This window comes from Homalodisca vitripennis, unplaced genomic scaffold (assembly GCF_021130785.1).
Source record: "Homalodisca vitripennis isolate AUS2020 unplaced genomic scaffold, UT_GWSS_2.1 ScUCBcl_3405;HRSCAF=8930, whole genome shotgun sequence".
NCBI classification, from domain to species: domain Eukaryota; kingdom Metazoa; phylum Arthropoda; class Insecta; order Hemiptera; family Cicadellidae; genus Homalodisca; species Homalodisca vitripennis.
The window spans coordinates 10,948-21,894 of NW_025779526.1; positions in this window are offsets into that span (position 1 = coordinate 10,948).

Sequence of the window (10,947 nt, forward strand, 5' to 3'; positions counted from 1 at the left end):
TGAAATTCCTAAATATTAAGTGTGCAGCAATTGATCAGTTAATTTTTTGTTTATAAATAAATTGTTTTTTATCTTGGTATGTTTTAAATTGGATCCAGCAGAATGCGCTACGATCGCAGTTTCAAATGTTTTTTCTATTTTAATTCCAGGTTTTCCCGACAGTTTGTGCTGCTATCAAATTTGTGTGTTGTTTTGTATCATCGTGTAATTATTGTGTGAGTGCTAATTGTAATATTAAATTAATAGAGAATCACATGTGTCAATAAATATTTTTAATAATGTAGGAATTGGTTTTAAATTAAATTCTGTTGGCCAGTTCTGTTACTATACAGTAATTTTAAATAACTATAATGAAATTCAGTAGTTTAGATAGGCTAATCAAAAATATCAATAATTCGATTGAGATGGTGGCTGCTTATTATACTTCAGCCTTTTAAATAACTATAATTTGGATCGTCATTTTAGTAGTTTAGATAGGCTATTCAGATATATCAATAATTTGATTGTGATGTTGGCCACTTATTGTACTTCAGACCTATAGGGAATACTTATTTAGTATATTAGATAAATTAAATTCTGTTGGGCCAGTTTCGATACTATACTGTAATTTTAAAAAACTATAAAGTAATTCAGTAGTTTAGATAGACTAATCAGAAATATCGATAAGTTGATTGTGATGGTGGCCGCTTATTATACTTCAGCCTTTAAATAACTATAATCTAATTCAGATCGTCATTTTAGTAGTTTAGATAGGCTATTCAGAAATATCAATAATTCGATTGAGATGGTGGCCGCTTATTATACTTCAGACCTATAGGGAATATTTATTTAGTATTTTAGATACCGTAGTCTACGTTGTTATACATTTTTATCTAGAAGTTACTTAATTAAAATTATATATTCAATAAGTTACTCATATTCATTGTGTACTATTATACAGAATTTTATTTTTACAGAAAAATGCCACGTCTTCGTGGAAGAGGACGAATAGTTATTCAATCATGTGATTTATATGCTACTTAATTTGAACTTATGTGACCAAACTGTTAACAATAGTTATTCACACATAGAAACACAACCTTTTGATTTGTATGGTACTTAGGTTATGCAACCAATATATTCACTTCGTTTAATAAATTTTCAAAATTAGTTCAATAACTTCAATAAATATCTATAGTTTTTTATGTACTTCAAACATCTTCAATCTCTATTAATGTAATATTATAATTAGCACTCACACAATAATTACACGATGTTACAAAACAACACACATATTTGATAGCAGCACAAACTGTCAGGAAAACCTGGAATTAAAATAGAAAACATTTGAAACTGTGATCGTAGCGCATTCTGCTGGATACAATGTAAAACATTCCAAGATGGTCCACCCACTTAGGAGGAGTTCAGCTCCATACACACGCACACAAGAAATATAAATATAAAGATAATGAAATTCGGTAGTTTAGATAGGCTAATTAGAAATATCAATAATTTGATTGCGATGTTAGCCGCTTATTGTAATTCAGCCTTTAAATAACTATAATCTAATTCAGTTCGTCATTTTAGTAGTTTAGATAGGCTATTCAGAAATATCAATAATTCGATTGTGATGGAGGTCACTTATTATACTTCAGCCTTATCGGAAAATCATCTAATTTGTTTGTGTATACTCCTGAAGGATTAACAAAAAATATTGTACATTCAATGGCATTACGATAAATTAAGTTGTAAATTGAAAAAAATATACCTGTTATAAAATAGTTTGTTTAAACTTTTTTACCTTCTGATTAAGTAAGTTTTCATTTAAAACATCCTCTAAATTTCACATCACTCATGTTATACTCACACATTATCGGTTGGTCGAAATGTGATTAAATGTACATGTGATGAAGTTATATATTGTAATAACTTTTTAATAGACATTTTTATCAAAACAGCCCAGATTGTTACAGATTAATCAAAGTTTTAAAATTTTTTGAATTAAAGACGTGTGTACAGGACAACGTCTGTTGGGTCATTTAAAACATCTTCTACATTTCACATCACTCATGTTATACCTCACACACTATCGGTTGGTCGAAGTGTGATTAAATGTACATGTGATGAAGTTATATATTGTAATAACTTTTGAATAGACATTTTTATCAAAACAGCCCAGATTGTTACAGATTAATCAAAGTTTAAAATTTTTGAATTAAAGACGTCTGTCGGGTCTGCTAGTATATATATATATATATACTCGCCTTCGGCTCGCTGGGGGCTACGCCCCCAGGCCCCCAAAGTAAGTGCCTTAAATTTCGGGGATAAGATTGATTTGGTGATAGGTAAAATTCGGACATGATGTTATGCCTGGATATTCCCAGGGGGGGGGTTTGACTTTGCCTAGGGATAAGACGTCAGGGGGTTATCTGGTCATACCAGGAACTTCTCAGGGGGGGGGTTAAGAGATTTGGTTATTGGTAAAATTCGGACATGAGGTCATGCCAGGAAATTGCCTCGGGGATTAAATTTACCGGGGGATAAGTCACCAGGGGGTTATCCAGTCTTACCAGGAACTTCCCAGAGGGGGGTTAAGAGATTTGGTTATTGGTAAAATTCGGACAAGAGGTCATGCCAGGAAATTCCCTAGTGGGGGTTAACGTTACCGGGGGATAAGACACCAGGGGGTTATCTGGTCTTACCAGGGACTTCCCAGGGGGGGGGGCTTAAGAGATTTGGTGATTGGTAAAATTCGGACATGAGGTCAAGCCAGAAAATTCCCAGGGAAGGGTTAATTTTACCGGGGGGTTACCACATCATGGGGTTTATTTTACTCAGAAGGTTATCTGGTCATACCAGGAAATCCCCGTGGGGGGGTTAATGTTATCGGGGGTTAATGAAACACCCCAGGCCCCCTTTCGGGTGTTTGCCAGATTTGGGGATAAGCGGAATTCGGAATTAAATTGGACCCATTTTATTGAATATTTCAGTTTTAATCAAAGTTTTGACTTTAATGGCATTTTACGGGTTAACCGTTAGAGATGCGACAAAAAGTGACTGGACCTTTCTTGTCGGAAATTTAATTTTGTGTTTCGATTCTGTCATCAGATTTTAGCTGCGAGCTTTGGTTTAGCCAGGACTGAGCTTGGAATAAAAGTCTGCACTGGTCAGCTATCTTGAATTGTTTTAGTATAAACATAATAAAAACCGACCTTAAGGCAGTATTTTGAGTTGAAACAGTTGGTTTAATATCATCAGGAGATTATCTAGGCAAGCCAGGAAATTCCCTGGGGGGGTTAATGTTACCGCGGGGTTAACACATCAGGGGGTTTAATTTACTCAGGAGGTTATCTGGTTATACCAGGAAATTCCAGGTGGTTTAATGTTACCTTCTCTAACGCTCAGCCAATTCATGATGTGGGGTTGTAGTCACTCGTTAAATTAGTATCACAAGTTAAATCCAGAACAAGAACGGATTGCACAAATTAAAGTCGCATCATATTTACAACTCCTGAAATTGCTAAATACGACCAAGATTTTGCCATTAAGAGAGATTTTAGGGCTTACATAAGGATATACGACAAAAAGCTACTTAACCTTTTTTTAGATCACTAGATTTTTTAGTTATTGAACATTTAGGATTGAAGTTATGACCAACGGTTCAGCTGCTACCGCCTCCAGAAACAAAATTTTCACCTAAAAATTATAAAATATTTCCTATTAAACAGGTTTTTCGGCCAGACCATTTAGGATAGGGCCAAAAGTTACTGGACGTTTTTTGTAGAACATGTCGTTTACTAAAACTTATTAAATGACATGTTTTGAGCTACGACCAACCGTTTAGCCGCTATCAAGCCCGGAATGTAAATTTTTAGGCGAAAATGTCCAAATATTTTAACTTAATCGCGTTTTGCGGTCAAACTAATGAAAATAGAGTAAAAAATTACTTAACCTTTTTTGTAGATCACATTATTTCCTAAATCTAATCTTTGTTTTATTTTGACCTCCGACCAATGGTTACGCCGCTATCGACCCCATAATCAAAATTTTCACATAAAATTTACAAAAAAATTGCACATAATCACGTTTTTTTCGGCCAAACAAATGGAGATAGGGAAAAAAGTTACTAGACCTTTTCTATAGATAACGTAATTTGCTAATTTGATGGGTCAATCAGATTTGAGCTACGACCTACCGTTCGGCCACTATCGGGTTCGAAACTTTATTTTAAGCGAAAAAATCTCTGGAATGTCAAACATTTCCGTGTTTTGTGGCTTAACCACACGAGATAGGACAAAAAGTCACAGGACCTTTCTTGTAGTTCACTTCATTCCTGACTAACGATTTTTCGTCAGATCGAAGCTAGCTCCAACGGTTCACCCGCTATCAGGCTTACAAGAAATGCCTGCAGGGGTGAAGAATGCGCGATTTTTGAGGAATTTTTTTGAGGGGTTTAAAAGTAAAAAAGTCCGGTTTTCAGACTTTTCCTCCGGGTCATATTGTGAAAGGTACCTGCGTGCCAAATTTCAAGTTTCCAGCACTTCTAGAACTATGTTAGAATTTGTATCTATATGTCAGTCAGTCAGTTACACATGCGGCTGTATAAGTATTTAGACTCGCCTTCGGCTCGCTGGGGGCTACGCCCCCAGGCCCCCCAAAAGTAAACGCTTGCAAATTCGGGGATAAGCGGAATTCGGTGACTGGTTAAGTCCGGACATTAAGTAAATGACAAGGGATTTAAAAATTGACCTTTTTCATAGATTTTTTTCCGGATTCGTAAAAACTTTTGACTTTGAGGGCATTTTGCGGTTAAACCGTTAGAGATACGACAAAAAGTGACTGGACCTTTCTTGTTGGAAATTTAATTTTGTCTTTCGAATTGTGCCCTCAGATCTGATCTACGACCTATGGTTTAGCCAGAAATGAGCTCGGGAGAAAAGTCTGCACGGGTCAGCTATCTTGAATTGTTTAGTATAAACATAATAAAAACCGACCTCAAGGCAGTATTTTAAGTCGAACAGGGGGTTTAATATCACCAGGAGACTATCTAGTCAAGGCGAGAAATTCCCTGGGTGGGTGATTAATGTTAAGGAGGTTAAGACAAGAGGGGGTTTAATTTCGTCAGGATATTGTCTGGTCATATGAACAAATTCCCAGGGGGGATTAACGTTACCGGGGGATAAGTCTCCAGGGGGTTATCTGGTCATACCAGGATCTTCCCAGGGGGGGGGGTTAAGAGATTTGGTGACTGGTAAAATTCGGACATGAGGTCATGGCAGGAAAATTCCCTGGGGGGGTTAATGTTACCAGGGGGGTTAACACATCAGGGGGTTGAATGTACAGGAGGTTATCAGGTCATACCAGGAAATCCCCGGGGGGGGGTTAATATTACCGGGGGTTAATGACACACTTGGGCCTTTTTTTAGAGGGTATTGTGTCTGTGAACATAATAAATATTCCTATGTCCCTATCTACTATTGACGCTTAGCTAACGCTCAGCCAACTCCCGAAGTCACTGAACCTTTTCTGTAGATCACGTGATTTCCTAAATCCCGTTTAAAATTTGTTTTGAGTTACGACCAACCGTTTAGTAGCCGCTATCAAGCCCGGAATGTAAATTTTTAGGCGAAAATGTCCAATATTTTCACTTAATCGCGTTTTGCGGTCAAACTAAGGGAAATATAGTAAAAAGTCACTGGACCTTTTTTGTAGGTCATCTTATTTCCTAAATAAAACGTTAGTCTTATTTTGACCTCCGACCAATGGTTTCGCCGCTATCGACCCCAAAAACAAAAGTTTCGCGTAAAAGTTACAACAAAATTGTACATAATCACGTTTTTCGGCCAAACCAATCGAGATAGGGCAAAAGATTACTGGACCTTTTCTGTAGATCGCGCAATTTGCTAATTTGATGGGTCAATCAGATTTGAGCTACGACCAACGGTTCGGCCGCTATCGGGCTTGAAACATTATTTTTATCGAAAAAATCTCTGGAATTTCAAATGTTCGAGCGTTTTGTCGCTTAACCATGGGAAGATAGAGCAAAAAGTCATTAGACCTTTTTTGTAGTTCACTTCATTCCTGACCATGAATTTTCCGTCAGATCCGAGCTAGCTTCAACGGTTCGCCCGCTATCGGGCTTACAAAAAATGCCTGCAGGGGTGAAGAATGCGCGATTTTTTGGGAATTTTTTTGAGGGGTTGAAAATGAAAAATTCTCACTTTTCGGGATTTTCCTGGTGGTTACACGTGGAAAGCTATCTGTGTACCAAATTTCAAGTCTCTAACTCATCTGGAAGTAGGTTAGAATTAGTATACGTGAGTGAGTGAGTCAGTCAGTCAGTTACACATGCGGTTGTATATATATTAGATATATTGCGATGTTATTTTCGGGGCAAGCGAAAATATTCGCAACTTGCCAGATAGCCAGTCGAGCTGGGTTAGAAATTTCCAGGGTTCGAGAATTTCATACAACTATTATTTATTGTTAGGAGTCGAGTCAGAGGGCCCTGCGGAAGGAATTGATACTTCCAAAATAACGTTGGGCTTACTTCATCACGTCAACTCCAATAAAATTTTGAAGACGTAAAAAATAAAAAAAAATAATCTTGCTCAGAAAAATAAAAATTTCTTGTTCTAGGAAAAGTTATTGTTCAAGCGAGTTCGATTTTCGAAAACAACTGTATTGTTTATTAATACGTCGGTCAGTGAGGAATTACAAGTAAGCTGAGTAGTCTCCACTGATAACTTGGTCGGGGAGTCGTATACAGTAATTATTGAGCCCGGGGTCGGAATAATTAATCGGTTAAATAATGATGGTTAGTAGAAGCAAAATACAAAATCAAAGCAGAGTATGAAGAGCAATGGCAAACAAAAGCAATATTTAAATAACACCAATAGCAAATATACAATCTTATAAATAAAAAATTAGCCATGAACCAATATCACAGTGCAACTACTATATACATAAAGCAAGCACTAACCATTAACAAAAAATATTTCTACGGGATGCAAAAGCTAGATGCATTTATAATATAAAAATATACTAAGCTGTATTTATTCTGTAGGCAAGTGTATAGCTCCAAAATAAAATATCAAGTTTACTTTCTCAGGCATATAATTTTGGAAAATAAAAAAAAAACAAAGTAATCACTTATAACCACACCATGCAGAATTACCCTACCATATGCAAGCTAAGATAAAGGTAAATGATTTAAACTATGCAATAAGGCTACTAAGCTAAATTGCTATAAATATTAGGGCTCTATGAATATCAAAGAAAAATTGAACACTCACCCTATCTGCACAGTTCACCAGAAAAATAAACTAAAATATCGTTAAATAAATATTTTGATGGAGGTTATCGGGGTGAGGGTGTCAGGACGTTCGCAAAAATAAAAAGAAAGGGTTGCGAGTCCCGAAATAGATAAAGGAGAAAAATAAAGATAATCACTTACAAAATATAAATAATTAATAAAATGAAAATTAGATTGAACTTCAATAAGAAAGAAAAATATTTCCGCGTTAGATTAGAGATTCGCCAAGAAATGTGATTAATAATCAGACAACAGAATGATGGTCGAGAAAACTTTATACCTAATATAAAAATTTACATCGATTGAAGATAAGATTTAGTTTATGAGGACGGGGTCGGTGGGAAGAAAGTATTTATAAAAGGAAGTCGTGGGTATAGGATGCCAGTACTATCGCCGGAAAGAAAGCAGTGGTAAGGCGAGTCCCGACTGTTATAATTTTTTCCGGGTAGGAGATAATTGGTAGGAAAGTTCGTAAAGGAAACTCGGGATGAGGTGTCAGATCGATCGCCAGGAAAAGAAATGCGAGATCTGAAAAAATTTAGAAAGGAAAATTTTAACACAGTAATTAAAATTTAGTCGAAATGACAAAAAAAATAATCTGAGTAATTGAAATTCTAAATATAAGTTAAATTGAAGAAAAGAATAACTTTAGTAATTCAAGTTGAAAAAGTAATTAAAGTTTCAGTAAATTGAGAAAGTCAAATATATTATATTCAAATTTAATGATACCCTTAAATATCAAATAAATTATTAAGAGTATATTTAAAATCAAACAATTATCTTATCAAAATAAATTTATAACCATCAAACATTAATAATATATTTCAGATCGATTAATTTTCATAAATGACAAATAAAAATATTAAATTCTGTTTCACATAAAAATTTGGAAGAATTGTTGATGGCGGAGATAAAAACACTTTAGTAAGGAACAGGGTCGTTGTTCCTTACCTGGTGCTGGATATCGGCGGCGGGCGTCGAGTCGCGATGTAGTCGTTCAGCGAGCGAGGTCGGGGGAAGGGGTCGAAGTAGTGGTGAGCAGCGGTCGTCGGCGGTGTCGCGGTCACTGGCTGTCTCTCTGTGTCTTCAATCGGCCGTCATTATATAGGTTCGCGCGATCGCGGGGGTGGGGGAAGCCTTCTCCTCTCGCCGTGATCGGAGGGGAAGCGGTGATATCCGTGCGGGCACGGACCTGCCAGATAGCGTCTGACTCATCGTCAGTAAAAATAATTATTTCGCTCCTTTTTATGATAATTCTAAAACTCAAGTCGTTATTCGTAATATTAAAAAAATTTTCTGTTCTAATTTTTCAATTTTACTAATGAATATTTTTTAATTTAAATTTAATTTTGTATGTTAAAAAAAATAACATGTTACACCCCATCTGTACTTCGGGAAACAAAAAAAAGAAGAAAAAAGTTAAATGTGGTATTTGTATATAGATAAACAAAAAAGGTTACCGTAGTTTTAATCTCCTCTTGTATCCGTTTTGAAAGTTTCTTAAATGAAATGAAACAAACTAAAGACTCTTTTTCGTACGAAATTAATGTTTTAATCAACAAATAAAATAAAATGATAAACATATTCTGGTAAGAAAATACAACTAAAAAACAAATTGCAATCTGCATAAACAAAAAAATTATTTAACAAAACTAAAATTTACACTAAAATTCATTACGGGCACAGTCTTTCACAATACATATAATTACTATAAAACAAAATCAAATATCGCTTTACAAATAAAAAAATAAACAAAACCTATCTCGAAAATATAAATCTCTAAGGGAAGGATTTTAGACACGCCGGGTATAGGGGAGTGGCAGTCTTACAAGGAATAATTTGGGGTAGAAAGGTGATTTGTCGTAGGAATACTAAAGATATTCTTGGCGCCAAAAAAATAAAAGCATCGGGCATTTAAGCAATCATACTAGAATATAGGTTAGTAGAAGGGAAAGTATGGGCACACTACGGGCAAACACAGGGATCTAGTGTGCCTCCAAGGAAGAGTATGCCTTCAGATCCTTCGTATGGGCTCGGCCTGCGTCTTTTCCTTGGAGATCTCGAAGTTCGAATATATTCCATCCTATCTTTCTATGTAGGATGTATGGTCCTTCAAACTTTGGTGCCAATTTTCCTGCTATATTCTCAGCCGCTGAGGAAAGTGTATGGCTGCGCCTCAAAACTTGTTGGCCTATTACAAAACTGTTATCTCTTCTTCTGAGATTATAGTAATGAGCTTGGCGAGTGTGTGCTTTTTCCATGTTTAGCTTACATTTTTCCCTTAATTTTAGCATGAAGTTCATTCGAGTTTCATGTATATCGATTTCGCTAGGTTTAACAGCACCTTGAGTGGCATTCTCTAATACTTGGCCGTAGATACAGTTTGGAGTTTTAAGTTCTCTGCCAAAATTGAGCATGGCCGGAGTAAATTTTGTTGATTCGCTACAACATGTATTTAACGCAAATCTAAATTCATTTAAATGTTGATCCCAACTACGATGATCATTTCGCACGTACTGAGAAATCATAGTTTTTCAATACACGGTTCGTTCGCTCTGTTGGATTACTCTGCGGACTATAAGGTGCGGTTGTTTCGTGAATTATTCCCCAATCACTTGTAAGTTTTTGGAAGATTTTCGAGAGGTACTGCGTTCCGTTATCTGTCAGTACTACTTCTGGAGCACCATATCGCATCAATATAAGGTCTTCGAACTTTTCTGCCACCTTCTTAGCAGTTGCTGATGGTAATGCCACAATTTCTACCCATTTGGTAAAGGTATCTTGGAAACACCAGGATAAATCTGTTTCCTTTACGAGATCGAGGTAAAGGTCCCATCAGATCGCTGGTTACTGTGAACCAAGGTCCTTGGGGGCGTCTGAAATGCATTTTCCCCACCGGTTTACATTGTTCCACCTTGTATCTCTGGCAAGTGTCGCAATTTTTTACATATTTTCGAATATCGTTTCGCCATCCAGGCCAAAAGTATCTGGCGCTTATTTTCTGGATCGTTTTGTTTACACCTAAATGGCCAGCTGTTGTGCTGTCATGATTTTCTCTCAGTACATCGGATTTTAGAGAATCTTGTACGCAAAGTTTCCAATTTGTTTTTTGGGTCGGTAGATGATTTATCGATTTTTCGGTATAGTTTATTTCCTCGAATGGTGTAATCTGCATATTTATCCGGACTTGCAGATACTTTCCGAAGCATTTTCGAGTGCCAATCGGGCATAAGTTCGTCTGAAGCTTTTTTCTAGCCTTGGTTCCTTGGTTTTGAGCGATAGTTGCCTCCGAGAGTTATTCGAACTGTCGTTGGCGGTGCTACAACCAACGGTTGAACCGACTAGAGGATCACAGCTTGACGTGTCGATCGGATACCGGGAGAGTGCGTCTGCTACTCGGTTCAGGACTCCCTTGCGGTATTGGACTTCGAAGTCATGTTGCTGTAGTTCCAGCATCCAGCGAGCAAGTCTTCCAGATGGTTTCTCCAAACTCATCAACCACTTTAAAGCTTGATGGTCAGTTATCGCAATAAACTTGTACCCTTCGAGGTACGGACGAAATTTTTGAACGGCCCATACCAGAGCTAGGCATTCTTTCTCGGTTACGGAAAATTTCTTTTCATTCTCGTGTAAAAGTCGACTCGCATATGCAA